Source organism: Pan paniscus, chromosome 19 (genome assembly GCF_029289425.2).
Source record: "Pan paniscus chromosome 19, NHGRI_mPanPan1-v2.0_pri, whole genome shotgun sequence".
Taxonomy (NCBI): Eukaryota; Metazoa; Chordata; class Mammalia; order Primates; family Hominidae; genus Pan; species Pan paniscus.
Window position 1 is genome coordinate 30,922,999 of NC_073268.2, and position 16,529 is coordinate 30,939,527.

The 16,529-nt window shown below is 45.0% G+C and overlaps 1 protein-coding gene and 1 long non-coding RNA gene across 2 annotated transcripts in view; both read left to right on the forward strand.

Moving 5' to 3' along the window:
* The window catches only part of ASIC2 (acid sensing ion channel subunit 2), a 1,146,249-nt gene that overhangs the window by 614,240 nt on the left and 515,480 nt on the right, over positions 1-16,529 (forward strand). The gene's annotated exons all lie outside the window — the stretch shown is intronic.
* LOC130540918 (uncharacterized) lies at positions 6,698-14,589 on the forward strand. Its single transcript, XR_008954952.2, has 3 exons — positions 6,698-10,782; positions 10,874-10,937; positions 14,178-14,589. It is a non-coding gene; the product is annotated as an uncharacterized LOC130540918 (long non-coding RNA).

Consider the following 16,529-nt stretch of genomic DNA (forward strand, 5'->3'; position numbering starts at 1 on the left):
CTTGTACACAAATGTTCATAGTAGCTTCATTCATAATAGCCACAAACTAAAAACAATCCAAATGTCCATCAGCTGGTGCGTGGACGAACAAAGTGGGGTATACCTTATTCACATAGTGGTCTACTACTCAGCACTGAAAAGGAACAGACTGGTGACACAGGTGACCACATGGATGAATCTCAAAACCATTCTGATAAGGGAAAGAAGTCAAATACAAAAGACTACAAACTGCAAGATTCCATTCATACATCACCCTAGAAAAGGCCAAAAGCATAGTCACAGAAAACAAATCATTGACTGTAGGCTCCCAGGGGTTGGGGTTGAAAGGAACAGATTGACTGCAAAGGGCCAAAAGGGAATTCCTGGGTTAGGGAAAGGTTCTCTAGCTTTACTGTATGGTGCTTATGCAACTGTATACTTTCTCAAAATGTACTGTACTCTCTTCTCAAAAAATGTAAACTTTACTGTATATAAATTATTCCCCTGTAAGCCTATTTAAAAATGTGGCTGAAAGACTGAAACAGACTGGGGTTCAAATCCCAGCTTTTCCATTTACTAGCTCTGTGCCCTGGGCAGCTTCCTTAACCTCTCTGAACTGACCTCCCAGGCTCCTCATGCTTAGAGCAGAATAACAAGGCTTGTGTAATAAGACTTTATTGAGAGTACTAAGTGAGGTAATGTATGTAAAGTACTTGGGGAACTTGACAAAGAATAAATGCTCGATAATGGTAGCTCACATGCTAGCAGGGACCACAGACAGTTTCATTACTAATGAATTAATCAGTTGTTGGGATGACAGAATTGTATAGGCCAATCAATTGCTTGCAGCTGAAACCAACATTCTGGTCAAAACAATGTTGAAATAGGGGCTCCAGGGAGATGCAACTTGAGCCATTTACAGTCTGTACTTTCAAGCTTTCACTGTTACTTCTGACACTACCTCTCACATGAAAGGGAGAGAGTACTGGGTGAAAGTTATTTTGCATAGAGGCCCCAAAGACACTTGGGAGTCTGGGCACTGTCCCTGGCACACAAACTGAAGATTGATTTGTTTTTTTTGTTTTTGTTTTTGTTTTTGTTTTTTTTATTATACTTTAAGTTTTAGGGTACATGTGCACATTGTGCAGGTTAGTTACATATGTATACATGTGCCATGCTGGTGCACTGCACCCACTAACTCGTCATCTAGCATTAGGTATATCTCCCAATGCTATCCCTCCCCCCTCCCCCCACCCCACCACAGTCCCCAGAGTGTGATATTCCCCTTCCTGTGTCCATGTGATCTCATTGTTCAATTCCCACCTATGAGGGAGAATATGCAGTGTTTGGTTTTTTGTTCTTGCGATAGTTTACTGAGAATGATGGTTTCCAATTTCATCCATGTCCCTACAAAGGACATGAACTCATCATTTTTTATGGCTGCATAGTATTCCATGGTGTATATGTGCCACATTTTCTTAATTCAAGATGGATTAAAGATTTAAACGTTAGACCTAAAACCATAAAAACCCTAGAAGAAAACCCAGGCATTACCATTCAGGACATAGGCATGGGCAAGGACTTCATGTCCAAAACACCAAAAGCAATGGCAACAAAATACAAAATTGACAAATGGGATCTAATTAAACTAAAGAGCTTCTGCACAGCAAAAGAAACTACCATCAGAGTGAACAGGCAACCTACAAAATGGGAGAAAATTTTCGCAACCTACTCATCTGACAAAGGGCTAATATCCAGAATCTACAATGAACTCAAACAAATTTACAAGAAAAAAACAAACAACCCCATCAAAAAGTGGGTGAAGGACATGAACAGACACTTCTCAAAAGAAGACATTTATGCAGCCAAAAAACACATGAAAAAATGCTCATCATCACTAGCCATCAGAGAAATGCAAATCAAAACCACTATGAGATACCATCTCACACCAGCTAGAATGGCAATCATTAAAAAGTCAGGAAACAACAGGTGCTGGAGAGGATGTGGAGAAATAGGAACACTTTTACACTGTTGGTGGGACTGTAAACTAGTTCAACCATTGTGGAAGTCAGTGTGGCGATTCCTCAGGGATCTAGAACTAGAAATACCATTTGACCCAGCCATCCCGTTACTCGGTATATACCCAAATGACTATAAATCATGCTGCTATAAAGACACGTGCACACGTATGTTTATTGCGGCATTATTCACAATAGCAAAGACTTGGAACCAACCCAAATGTCCAACAATGAAGACTGATTTGAAGTGACTTTTGCTTCCCACTAATTGGAATCTACACACACAACCAAAGGAGTCAAGTATTTAAGTATACAACAGAGAATGTATTCAGCATTTTGCATTCATTGGTCTTGTTGTCTTTGTTAGAACCTTATGAGATAGAAACTTTCATTATTCCCATGAAATTGATGAGGAAACAAACTTAGAGAGATAAAGAAGCTTGCCTAAGATCACAGCTTGTAAGGGCAGAGCTCCCAAACTCTTGTCCAGTGGGTCTTAACCCTGCACTAGACCAAGCAAAGGACCTGGGAAACCAGGTGAAAGATGCATGGAAGCAGAGCACCTGGGATCCACACCTGGAGATGGAGTACCTGTAGTAGTGATGTGCTTGAGAAGTGGCTGCTTGGGAAGGGGCACTTGCATTAGAGTCTCTGGGAGTAGGTAAATGCATGAAGGTGGCTCACTCCTTTCCATGAGGCTTCTGGGGAGCCAGAAATCTCCAAAGTCCTGAGAAAGTGGAAGCCCTAATGATACAGTCCTCACCTTACTGCAGATAGGATGTGCTTTGCAACAATGGCCTGAGTTTCCGTTGAGCCTCCCTATTCCTGGGCTCAGGTGAGTCCCTGCTCCTCCCTGAACCTCGTTTGCCCCAGTGGTAAAATGAGTGGGCAGAGTTAGATGTTTGTTGGCTCCCCTGCAGTTGGATGCTATAATATAGCAAGCTGCACTTCATTTTCACATGTCAACAGATTTATCAGCCACTTAATCACTCTGTTCGGGGGGGACATTGTGGGGTTTCTGATCTCCCGTTTTGCAGAAGTCCAAAGATTGGGGCCAGGGCTACAAAATCCTGCTTTTCTCAGCGCAAACCTGTTGGAGTAAAATTTAAGAGAGAGAGAGAGACTCAGGCAATCTTAAATCCTAGAAGTAGATCATTAAACTTTTACAAGCTCTAACAATGTTGGGATTGAATAAACCCTGTCTTAAGTATTAAACTTGTCAACCTTAAGATGGCAAAACCAATTCTACTACTTCCCTCTACGTTAAAGACACACAAATAAGTCATTGATTTTTTTCCCTAAGAAAAAACAACAACATGACCAGTCAGATCTCTTTTGTAAACCACATAAGACACAGAAGTCTGGGCGAATGTAATGAAGGATTCTCTTTTTAAGAAGATGAAAATAGCATTTCAACCTGAGAAATCAATAATATACATGAAGATGTGCAAAAGGGATTGTGTCTATTGCAACAACGATGTGAAATGTGTGAAAAGCACATATAAATGAAGGGACAGCTCTTCAGTCAGCCGATGCAATAACTGACCTAAATGTGTTAGATTCACAAACACTTATTAAGTGCGTCCTGTGTGCTGATCTCTGTGCTGGTAGGTCCCAGTGAATAATAAGACTTGGAAGACCTGGTCCCTATGCTCAGTGAATGCACCATCAAGTAGGGAAACCTATACCCGCCCACCTAGGAAAGTACTCTTGAGAGACTCACAGGAGTGAGTCCAAGAACTCACAGGAGTGACTGACTAACTCTATGTGAGGGCAGCGAAGATGGGTCACTCCTTGCCCTTATAATAAATTGCAAAGTCTTCATCATGGCTGATGAACCCTCCCTAAGAGGGTCCAGGTAGACCAGCTAGCCTGACCTCCCCTTGTTGTCCTCCCCCTCAATCTTTACGCCACCTCCCATTCTTTGGGAAGTGCTGTGATGAGTTGAATTGTGCCCCCCTCCAAAATATATTGAAGTCCTAACTCCTACTACCTATGCTGAGTGTGAGCTTATTTGGAAATAGGATCTTAGCTGATGATCAAATTAAAATGAGGTCATTAGAGTGAATCCTAATTCAATATGATTTGTGTCATTAGAGAAAAGGGGGAAATACGGTTATAGAGACAGACATGTACAGAGGGAAGAGGATGTGAAGATACACAGAAAATGACATCCACAACCCAAGGAGCACCTGGAGCTACCAAAAGCTAGAAGAGAGGTCTGGAACCGATGCTCCCTCAGAGGCTGCAGAAAAACCAACTCTACCGACACCTCGATATTGGCATTCCAGCCTCCAGAACTGTGAGACAATCCCTGTCTGTTGTTGAAGGTGCCCAACCTCGGGTACTTTGTTATGGCAGCCCAAGGAAATGAACACAAGTGCTGAGTTCTTTCAGTCCTAGTCTCTTACAAACGCTGTTTCTTGGCCCAGAACACTCCTCTGTCCCTGCCCCTTCACCTGGCTGACTCCTCAGCCTGGATAACACCTTTTCGACAGAAGTCCCTTGTCATTCATTCCCATGACACTGCATGGGTCTCGTGTTGTTCCCTGCACTCTCCCATGTAATTCCCTGCTATGTGCCTGTCTCCCATCTGGACTGTGAGCTCCCGAAGGTCAGCACCTGGCACAGTTGGCAGCCAGTAAATACCCGAGCTAGTCAAGGATTGAGGTGAGCTTCCTATGAGAATCAAATGAGAGAGCAATTGTGAACATGCTGCGCGAGCCATGAGGCCCGACGCACAGGGGCTGGGTTTTAATTATTGGTGTCTGTACTGTATATGTGGTGATGCACCATAGTTGCACTTCTACAAGGCATTGAATGTTAAAGTTGTCTACATGTTTCCCTGGCAAACAGGAAAGAATGTGCATTTGGGTCTTCAGATCTTTGCATTTGGAGCTGCCCTGCCTATGCTTCCAGCTTTCCTGCCCTCCACCTTGGAATCCAGCCTTGAGCCCTGAAAGGGGCTCAGAAGGAGGAAGCTGTTAGCATGGAAGGTGCTAGCACCATTGTAGGGCAAGAAAAGCAGGCGCCAATGGCAGGCGCAGCCTTGACTGGCCCCAGGGAAAGTCCAGAAGGGCTCTCCATCTGGCTGTCCATTTAGAAACTTGACCTCTTTGCAAGCAATAAGCATCTGGGGTCCATTAAAATGCAAGGCACCTGCTGGATGTCTGAGAAAGAATCTGCTAGTGAGAAATTAACCTCTTTGGGGGCACTTCAGGCTCCATCTGCAGGTGATAGGAGGGTGTACTACAGTAGCCAATAGTCACCCCTTCTCAGACTCTAGCCTAAGGCCACGTGGCTCATCAGAGGCGATTGTGTTCCCTGTCTGTGCCTCAGTCTCTTCAACTGCAAATGGGACATTAACCTCTTCTGAGTCCACCCACAGGCTTGCTTGCTGGGAGAAGTGGGGGAAAATGAGAGTCTGAATGGGTTTTATAGGCTAAAATGCACTTTATAGATTTAGAAGATTGTTATCCTATTCCTAGTAAGTATTCATTACTAGACTCAAATTTCACAGTTCTATTTCTAAATCTACCTGAGCCTCCAAGTATCTCATCCTCACAGCCTCATGCCATGGGCATGCCTCTTCAAAAGAGAGCATGGATCTACCTTGTAGAAAAAACCTGCCCTTGAATTAATTCCATTCCACAGGCATTGGTTGAACAACTGTTAATGTGGATATACAAAGAGGGGATAACAGATCATGCTCTGGAGCAGCTGATGCCCCTTTGGAAAAGCAGCTCCTACATGAGGTGATACAGAGTAGAAGGTGGAATAGACAGTGCTGGGCTGAGTCAGAGGAACTGGGTTTCTATCCCGGCTTTGCCAAGCACTGGCCTTGTGACCTTGGTAAGTCCCCACTGCATCCCTCTCAGTCCTTCTTGGTGTTCTCCTCCATGCTGTAAGTCTCAATAAAAAAGGCCTCCAGGTAGAAGATGCCACTTCAGAGAACAAATTGGGGATCCCATTGTGGATGCCATGGGGAATGAGGACTGTCCCAAGGTCCTCCCACTGGCCATGTCTGTATGGAGCCTTTGATACCTCCTACCCTCTTCTCATTAGCCATCCCAACTCTGCCTACAGGGGCATGCGATGAGACCTAATCATTCACCATTTTTACCTCTAAGTCCTGTTTAGCTTCCATACCCTGCTTCTCCTGTCTCTAAGGTCCAACTAAAGGATATTGACAATAAAAAGAGTGATCATTTACAGGCAGGAAGGTTAAAAAGAGTATGGAAATTTGCAATTACTAAGCATTTATTGAACACTGCATGCCAAGCATTTTACTCAAGACTTTTAATCTTCTATTCCTTTAGTGCTCCCACCAGCCATAGGAGGATATCATTAACCCTTTTCTACAGAGAAAACTGAGAATCAGAGAGGTTAAGTAACTTGCCCGAAGTCACGTAGCAAAAAAGTTATAGATAGGGATTAGCTTTCTCTGGTGCCCTAACAAAGAGGCTTTAGGCTAAATCTGTCTAGATCCTGTTCCTATTGCCCCGCCTAGACACACACTCTGACGCTTCATTGACAGATACTGACCTGAGGCTCGGCGTACACTCTCCCTCTAGGTACCCTATCAAACTTTCTGTTCTGTTTTTATTCTTCCCTTGGTTTCCCCCTTTGCCCTGTGGTCCTTGGACATAGTCAGCCCATCCAACTTTCCAACTATCCTGCAGGCCCTGCCTTCCAGAACCTCCACCCACATTATGATCTGAGCATCTGCTGACTTGACTTGGCTACATTCAATCATGTCATATTGAAGATCAGGTATGTGTTTGTCCATTTAGCAGTAGGCATATTGAGCATCTTCTGGTGCCAGACACCAGTTCGTGCACTGAGAATACAGTGAACAAAGAAAGATTCCCACCCTCAGAAAGTGCATTTCAGTAGAAGCAGCAGATTTCACTTGTAAACAAGTGAACACATGCATAACCTAACTTCAGGAAGCACGTGCTGTGGCAGGGTGGGCGGGAGGTGACTATCTTAGATAGCTCAAGGAAGGCCTCTAGGAGGAGGTGATATTTTAGCAGAGACCTATATGATGTAAAACAGCAAACTATATGAAGATCAAGGGGAAGAGCATTTGAGGCAAAGGGATCAGCAAACACAGAGACCCTGACACCAGAACAAGCTCACTATGTTTGTGGAACAGATACACCACCACCCCAGCTGCAGACCGATGAGTGAGAGAGGAGTGGCAGAGGCTGAGTCAGAAAGGTGGGCAGATGCCAGATGTGTAAAGTTCTGTAAACTACAGAAAGAAATTTAAATTTTACTCTAAGGGCAATGGGAAGGCCCAGAGAGGTTTGGGCAGGGAAGTGATGTGGTGTCACTTACATTTTTATTTTTATTTTTATTTATTTTTTTGAGATAAGGTCTCGCTCTGTTGCCCAGGCTGGAGTGCAGTGGCATGATCATGGCTCATTGTAGCCTCAATATCCCCAGGCTCGGGTGATTCCTCCACCTCAGCACCCCTCCCCCTGCCCCAAGTAGCTGGAACTACGGTGAGTGCTACCACACCTGGCTAATTTTTTGTAGAGACAGGGTTTTACCATGTTGCCCAGGTTGGACTTGAACTCCTTGGCTCAAGTAATCCACCTGCCTAGGCCTCCCAAAGTGCTGGGATTACAGGCATGAGCCACCGTACCTGGCCTCACTTAGACTTTTAAAAGATCACTTTGGCTACTGTGTGAGGAGTTAACTGGGAAAGAGCAGAAAATTACAGGAAGACCAGTTAGGAGCCTACTACAGTCATATATGCAAGATAAGGTGAGATGCTAGTGGCTATGACTTGTGTGGTAGCAGTGCAAGTGGTAAGAAAAGGTGAAACTTGGAAAATATCCAGTGGGTGTGTCGGTAGCCATTTAACAATCTGCTCTGTTGGGAGCAGGGTGACCTTATTTTGTAGCATTTGTCAATTTCCATAGTGCAAATACCTCCACCACGGGCCGCCTAAAACTTTCAATATGACATCAACTGTCTTCCAATATTTCTAACAATTTGCCAGTCGGCTCTCACAAGTTGGCTTGAGCCAGTTCCAGCACCCACTGAATTTATTTTTGAGGTAGAGTCTACAGGACTTGTTGAAAGTTAGGATGTGGGGGCAAAGGAAAGACAGAAATCCAAAATGACTGCCAAGCCATTGAGTATATGCTAGTGCCATTTACTGGGATGAGAAGACTGAAGGGAGTGGTCAATTTTGGAAGCGGCTCAGAAGCACATGAACATCACTCCCGTATACTCCCCAGCCTTCACGGGGAGAAAAAATACCAACACACTTTTGCTCTTGGGCTAGGGAATAAGGAGAACATTTTCTACTATCTCCATAAATCTAAACAATCCCGAGGCCACTTTGTGGTGCAGCAGTGAAGAGAATGCACCTCGGAAACAAGACTCTTCTGTATTAGTCAGGGTAAGGCTGGCTGCTATATCAAATACCTCCTGAAATCTCAACAACTTAGTCCAATTTAAGTTGATGTCTCTTTTATGCATCATGCAATTAGCAGTGTGTGGGGAGGCTGGAGCAGAGGTGGGAACTCTGTTTCACGTGGTCATTCAGGGATCCATGCTGATGGACACTGTCCTCCTCCATACACGGCTTCTTTTTTATTTTTTAATTTCAATTTTATCTTTCTTTGTTCTGCTTTTTGGAAGCATTTCAGAATAAATTTGTAAGATTTCAACACCACACATGGCTTCTGAAATCAGTCTAGGGATTAATGTCTATTGGCAGGAGGTGATAGAGAGAGGAGAAGGCACATCAGCTTCCTAACGATTTTCACTAAGAAGTGACATTTTTGGGGCCAGGCACGGTGGCTCACGCCTGTAATCCCAGCACTTTGGGAAGCCGAGACGGGCAGATCATGAGGGTGGGAGATTGAGACCATCCTGGCTAACACGGTGAAACCCGTCTCTACTAAAAATACAAAAAAAAACCTTAGCCGGGCATGGTGGCAGGCGCCTGTAGTCCCAGCTACTCAGGATGCTGAGGCAGGAGAATGGCATGAACCCGGGAGGCAGAGCTTGCAGTGAGCTGAGATCGCACCACTGCACTCTGGCCTGGGCGACTGAGTGATACTCTGTCTCAAAAAAAAAAAAAAAAAAAAAAAGAAGTGACATTTTTATTCCCACCATATCCATTGCTAAGAACTGGTCAACATGGCCTCTTCTAATGCAGGCAACCTGAGAAATGCAGGTTTTGGCCAGGCAACCACTTCCCTACACAGCTTCAGTCTTTGCAAGGGAGCAGGAATCCTTGATGGATGGCCATTCATCTCTGCCTCTGGCCCCACCCCAGCTCTGCCTTGAACAAGTTGCTTAACTACTCTGAGTCTCAGTTCCATCTCTGAAAAATGGGAACAATCCTAATACTTACCCCACAGGATTTCTGCGCTGCTAAGGAAAGGAAAGGAAATGATACTCATAATGCACTTAGACTGCTCTGCCAATGCATTTGAACCAGGAGTATTATTTGTGATCCATTCCAACCTCCTGATTTTCCAGATAAGCCCCCCTCACATCAGTGTGCACTTCTTCTCTCAATTCTAAGCATTCATACACAGAGAATGAGGCCAAATAGTAAGAGCACTTTGAAAGGGATTTATAGCTTAGAGGTGCCCCTCGGTATAGAGCACTGGCTTTGGAGCCACAGGACCTGAATTCTAGTCTAAGATCTAACAGCAACACGTTAGGTCATTTGGCAATGTTCTAGGAATTCTTTGAGGCTCCCTTTCCTCCTTTATGGGGTGATGGATAACAATACATACCCAAGCTTGCTGGGAGGATGAAGAGCAACATCATATGCAGAGGCCTTGCAAACCCTACGCACATGAATGTCTGTTTCCTTGCCAGGATCTAAAAACGCTTTGAAGGCTGCATAGGACATTGCAAGACGAGACACATCACCACACGGACCAATCCCCCACAGATCTGCATCATTTTAAAAATGATCTGTTTGGCAATCAGCACATACTGCTCCTGCCTCGTGAGCAGAGAGAGGGTTCTCATCGGCAAGAAGTTGAAGCTGTTCATTTTCTAAGACTTCTCCCTCTCAGCTTGATTCTGCATGCTCAAGGTTGTCTGGGGTCCCGAGCAATCAGAAATGATTTGTGTCAAAGAGTGCATTACAAGAATCATTTGTCACTTCTGGTTCGCGTTTGAATTTGAAGAATGATGCTGGGGAGTGATCTGAAGGCATGATGTGAGGTGTTGTTACGATGAGTAGCAAAACCATTATGTTAACCTTCTTGGGAGCTGAGCTCTGGGGTTCAATTTTGACAGCATCGTAGCAAGGGCAGAAATTTCCAGCCCCCACAATGAGATGGACTGGGAAGTATTATGAATACCTCCCCATAAGAATAGCTTATGATTAAATGACAATCTTCTCAAAAGAAAATTAGAATCATAGTGGCACAAAGCACCCTGGAATGATTTTTGGGGAACAGCTGGTTTAGCCCTTCACCTTACAGAGAAACATTGAGGTGCAGAGAGCTTTTGTGACCTTGTGGCCACAAAGTTAACTTTCCTGTTGATTAGATAGTGTCTTCATCTTGCAAAAGCTGACAAGTGGGTTTAGAATATTGATCTCGGAATTTAGAACACCAAGTTCTAAGTGCAGCTTATCTTCCATCCGGCTATGACTTCCGCAAGACAATCCACTTCTTTGCATTTCTGTCTATCTCCCTGAAAGAAGACATTGGTGATTCCCCAGGTCTCCTACAACTCTGAAATTTTGATTCCAGGCAATCCATGGGGCAGACTTTTTATCCTTATTTGACAGGTAAGATAACTAAATGCCAGAAATCTGGAAAAGCTTCTCAGACAAGGCCTTTTATTTGAATCTTGTGACACAAGTAGATTTCTTTTAATAGATAGAGAAGATGTCATGGCCCTGTAAGTCAAGAGAACAGGATGGCCAAAGGCAAGAAGAAAAAGGTAGGGCACTTTAAGAAAATTTCATGTACTTGATTATGGCTACATAATAGAATGTGAGAGACAGGACAGAGGAAGAGCATACTGAAACAAAGCTTATTTTTTCTTTCTTTCTTTCTTTCGCTCTTTCTTCCTTTACTCTTTTTGGCTCACTGCCACCTCTGCCTCCTGAGTTCAAGCGATTCTCCTGCCTCAGCCTCCCTAGTAGCTGGGATTACAGGCATGTGGCACCACACCAGGCTAATTTTTATATTTTTAGTAGAGACGGGGTTTCACCATGTTGGCCAGGCTGGTCTTGAACTCCTGACCTCAGGCAATCTGCCTGCCTCAGCCTCCCAAAGTGCTGGGATTAAGGCATGAGCCACTGCGCTTGGCCTGAAATACAGCTTAGAATCAGATCATGGAGAGCTTTGAATATCAAGTTCAAGGGCATAATATCTCTGAGCCAGTGGTTCCCAAATCATATGGCATATGGCAATCTTTGGACGTATTTTTGGTTGTCACTACTAACAAGGATGTTGTTAAACATCCTACAATGCACAGGAGAGCCCCAGCCAACAAAGAGTTATCTAGCCCCAAATTGCCACCAGTCCCAAGGCTGAGAAATACTGCTCTAGGCAGAAAGAGGAGAGGTTCTCTGCAGACTTGTATCGATTCTATCGAGGCTATCTTGGGCTGGGTGAGAGGCAAGACTGGCGGCAGAAGGCTGCCACAATCATCTCGTGAAAAGATGATGCAGGTCTGACCTGAGACAGGGTCAAGAGGACCAATGTCAGTGACATGGAAGAGATGGAAATGACAGATTATATGGTTTCCCCCATCCATTGCACTAGCACCTGCCAGCTCCAAGCCACCTTTTTACAGCATCTTCTTTCTTTTTCTTTCCTATTCACTTGCTCTGCTGTCCCAAGAGTCAGAGGGTGAGAGGAGATTTGGGACTGGATTTCACCTCCCAGATCTTCTAGTGGCCTCACTTTTAATCACACCCAGTCCTGGAAGTAGAAGGAAGGTCAGGAGCTGACACATGCAGACTTCCTGCAATTTTATTTTATAATTATTTGTGTCATTATTCGTTTAATAGTTTCTGGCACAAGATTGTAAATTCTGTGAGCAGGGACCATGTGGATCATGCATTCCCACAGCCTGGCACAGTGCCTGATATGTAGGAGATGCTTAGGAAAATGGGTTTGATGAATGACCCTTGACTTCATGAATGACCCTTGACTTCATGGGTGAGGTTGGTTAGGCATCAGGCGCTTGCCGAGGACAAACCGTGGAGGTGCCAGCTTAGTGGACTCAGCCTCACCCCTCTGGCTGAAGAACAGACTGGGTGTTGGTTCTGGCTCCTCTCACTGCATCCAGCCACAGACACAGACCCACCTCCCTGGAAGCAAGAAGAAAGTGGAGGACAGATGGCCAATAAAAAAGACCTGAAAGTGTCCAGTATGATCGCTCAACCCTTCCCATACACACTCCTCTTGGGCATCCCTTCCATTATAATACCTTTTCCCTTTCCATGTGGCCCTTGACCTCACCTGGAAAACCGAGTGGGAGGCTAAGGGGAGAACAAAGGGCTGGGAACACAGTGTGATCATTCCTGCTCACGAGACAGTCAGGGAAACGCTTCCCAACCTCAAGCACCTCACCATCAGAAACTTGACACAGATTATGGGCACCCCCCAGGTGATAGAAAAAGAAGCTGGGAGTTGGGGAGGTAGAGGATGGAGGAAAGAAGGGCCTCTCTCCTGGGCAGTGGGATAAGCCCTAGGAAGTCGCGACCCACTGGGAGGTGTGTGGATGTATGCAACCACAAGTGCGATGGAGAAGTCTTTAAACATTGGCTTCCCTGCAATTTGCAGAATTTTTAGCAGTGACTCCAGGAACACCAACCCCACAGCTCAAGGAATCAGGCCAACCTAATTCTAAGAGACCCGGGCAGCCATCTGGCCCTAAACCCCCAGATGGCAAGAGCAAGGGCCTCTGCAAGGTCGAACGCCTCTCAAGAAGCAGAGAGGACTGAGGCCCACGTGTCTTGACTTTCCAGCACTTTTACTGCCTGGGGCTTGGTGTGCTCAAGATGTCAGGTCGGTACAGATAAAGGCAGCTCAGATTTGGTGTAACCCCCACCCACTGCCCCCTGCCCAGTTTTATGTACCCCAAGACTACAGAAACAAAGCACACTCCTTCTTGGTGGCACCTGGTTCTGCCAGGAGTTCTATGATCTTGTCCTAAGCCTTTCTGGAACGTTTGCCTTAAAGGTCCAGGAGGCCATGCCTGTAAACTCTTTCTACTGATCGAGGCCTGAATCACAGAGTCTAGGGTTCAAATCTTGTCAAGCTGTGTGATTTTGAGCTAAGTTAGTTAATAAGTTAATAAATTAAGTTAAAAATTAGTAATTAATTTTTAATAAATAAAAATTTTTAAGTTAAATATTTTTTTCTTTAACTTATTTAAGGCTCTGCTTATCTACTGGTAAAATGGGAAGATAGTAGCTAACTCAGCAAGTTCTTGTCTAATTAAATGAAATCAAATGGAACAATGTACAGAAAAGCACTTTGTATACCTAACACAGAGCAGGAACTCGAAAACCTTTTGTTAAATGAGTGAATGCATAAACTAATAGAAATGATTGACTTTTATCAAAGCTATGAGAGGCAGTCTCCAACCCCTTGGTACCTGTGAGGTTGGTCCTGCATGACCTGGCAAAGCTGGCCTACCTCTGGCTCCCTAGGCAGGACTATGAGCTGTTTATCAGTATTTTAGGTTCCAACCACCTCTCTCTTGAGCCTGGCAGCAACATAGTCTTCTTGAAAAAAGGGCTTAGTGCAGGCCCAAAAGGCCTTATGCTCCCATCTGAGCCCCTGACCTGAGCAAAGGTGACCTGTACACTCGCCTATGTTCATGCCAATTAAGTGGTTTCATTAAAAGGTCTGGCAGTGTCTGTGGGCAGCTCCAGGGTGACCCATGAATTAGGAGGGCATTGCTGCCATCTGCCAAGACTTCCCCTTGCTTGCCATGGGGCATAACAGACAAAGGGGACTGACCTCTCTCTCTTTTTTTTTTTCCAGCCCGAGCATGCTAGGAATAAAGGAAGTCTAGAGACAATCTCAAAGTCGGTTTTATTTTTCTAGAAGCTCCCAGTTTAATTAGGTCTACAAAGCATTTAGGTTCTGTGTTGGTTGAAATTGACCCAACACACAGAATATTCCATGACATATTTTGCTACCTGCTTTCTACTCACAGACACTGGAAGGGGCCCCTTCCTCCTTCAGAAAGCCTCGTTCTTACACAAGGGCCAAGAAACAGGACATCTAAGGACTTGGAAGCCCCAGGCACGTGACCCCCGGCCTCTCTGTTCTCCAGCTAAGGAACGCTTTATGGCCTTCACATTTATTTATGTATTTCCTGGACCTACTTTGTACTAGGCCAAGGGAAGTGAGCTGAATAAGACCCAGCGGGGTTGAGAGACATAAAAATGGCTTATTGAAATTCAATACTCCAAGGGCTGGAAGAGATGGATGAGTAGCGAGCCGGAGGAGCACAAAGGCAGGAGTCCCGCTGTCTGCCTAGGGAATGCTTGAGGAAATAAGAATAGCCCACATTTATTAAGCACACAGTACAAGCAAGCACTCTATTAAATGCCTTACATGATGTATCTCATTTAATCCTCATGTGGAAGGGAAAGGAACCACGTGTGTCTATTGAGAAGTGACTGTTCTAAGCACTGTGTTAAATGCTTTGCAGAAATGATTCTGTCTTCTTCTCTTGATAACTGTGGCATATACATATCATTAGTCCCATTTTACATACAGTGAAACTGAGTTTCAGGGAAGTTGAGTAATGTGCCTCAATGCTGGAGTCCAAATAAAACCCCAAACAATCTGTTGTCTAAACTATTGCTTCTCAAACTTGGAAGTGAATGAGAATGAGCTAGGGATCTTGCAGATTCTACTTGAGTAGTTCTGGGGTGGTGTCTGAGATTCTGCAGTTCTGACAAGCTCCCAGGTAATGTTGATGCTGATGCCGCTGGCCCAGGGAGCACACATGAAGAAACGCGCTCTGTACCATCCTTGGTGGTTCTCAGCCCCAGGTGCACCACAGAATCAGCCAGGGAGCTCTTAAAATACATCAGTGTTTGGTTCCTACCCCCTGGAGATTCTGATTGGACTGGAGTGAAGTGGGGCTTGGGCATCACTGTATTTTAAAAGCTCCCCTACAGGGCAGTCAGGGTTGAAAATAATTGCTATACTTTTAACTGTCGTTTTTAAAGCTAGTCTTAAAAATTTAGTCCAAACCCAAGATGTCCCCAAAGTTCACTCCCCTTGTGGGAGCCCCCAGCCAGTTGGATTCAGCCTTGGAAGCTGACTCATTTGGCCAAACTCTCTATTATTCTTTCCTCCTGAACTGTCCTGGAGTTTCCTGGCCACTCGGCTCTCTTACTCCCTCCAATATTGTAATCCCATTGAATCGGAGCCTGCCTCTGTCCTCTTTTCCTCACCATTCCCTGAGCAGCAGGCAGAAAGGCAGAAGAGACATCCCCAGGGCTATTGATGCCCAGGGAATTCACAAGGTGGCTATTTCTTTCTTAATTAAGACCTTCGTGACGAGTTGCTGGTATTGGACCAATTAATCAGCTCTCTGAAGGCACAGGGGAAAAGCAGCAGCAAATAGGGTGATTCATGCAATGGTTTCTAATAGTAAGAGGGGCTGCAACTTGGCTAGATGTAGATGGAAGGGAGGCCTGAACAGAGCAGCACGGCTAGCCTTGCCTTGTCTCTTGCTTTTTTCTTCCCTTTTTGAGTTGGATGCGGGATGATATATTCTAAAGGCCACCTTTACCCAAGCATTATACTCCCTGCCAACCAATCCCCCTCACCAGCCGCCATTATCTGTCATCAGAGACAAGACAACAGAAGATAATAGGAGCTTCCAATTCATGCTGGTTCTTTCTTCCATTCTCTGGGGAAATTATGTCGAACATTTTTTTCATTGACTTATTTATTATAAGTGTAGAAAATGAATTGCTTAAAGGTTTGTGGTGGGGCAGCCCAGTTGCTATCAGGGTTGTTGGTGCTCTGGCTGGAGGGAGAGTTCCAGGGGTCTGGTGGGGTGTTAATTAAATGGATTGGCCTCCCTTTTTCCCCACAGGAAGCCCATGTGATGGCCCCAAGCTTTGTCTCAATTTAAAACAGAAGCAGTACTGCAAGTCCACTGGCTCCCTGCCTCACCTGTCCTATAGGATCACAGCTGGAAACCACACACACACACACACACACACACACACACACACCTACCACATACACGGGTCAGCCAGGCCCAGGTTTGAATCCTCCCTGCCACCTCCTACGAGGGCGTGGTAATGACACTTACTGGCCCTGACACCTTCTCACCTTGGACGCATTGCTTAATTGTTTGAGCATCACTTCCTCTTGGGGTTACCAAGGCATTGGGTCAAATGAGCATCTGCAATACAGTAGGGCCTCCATGAAGCTCTGTCTTCTTCCTCCTTTTCCTACAGAAAATGTCAAAGCCAAAAGTGGCCTTAAAGATCATCTAATCCAGTCCTACCCTCTGTCCAATGGGAGTCAGAGGCCT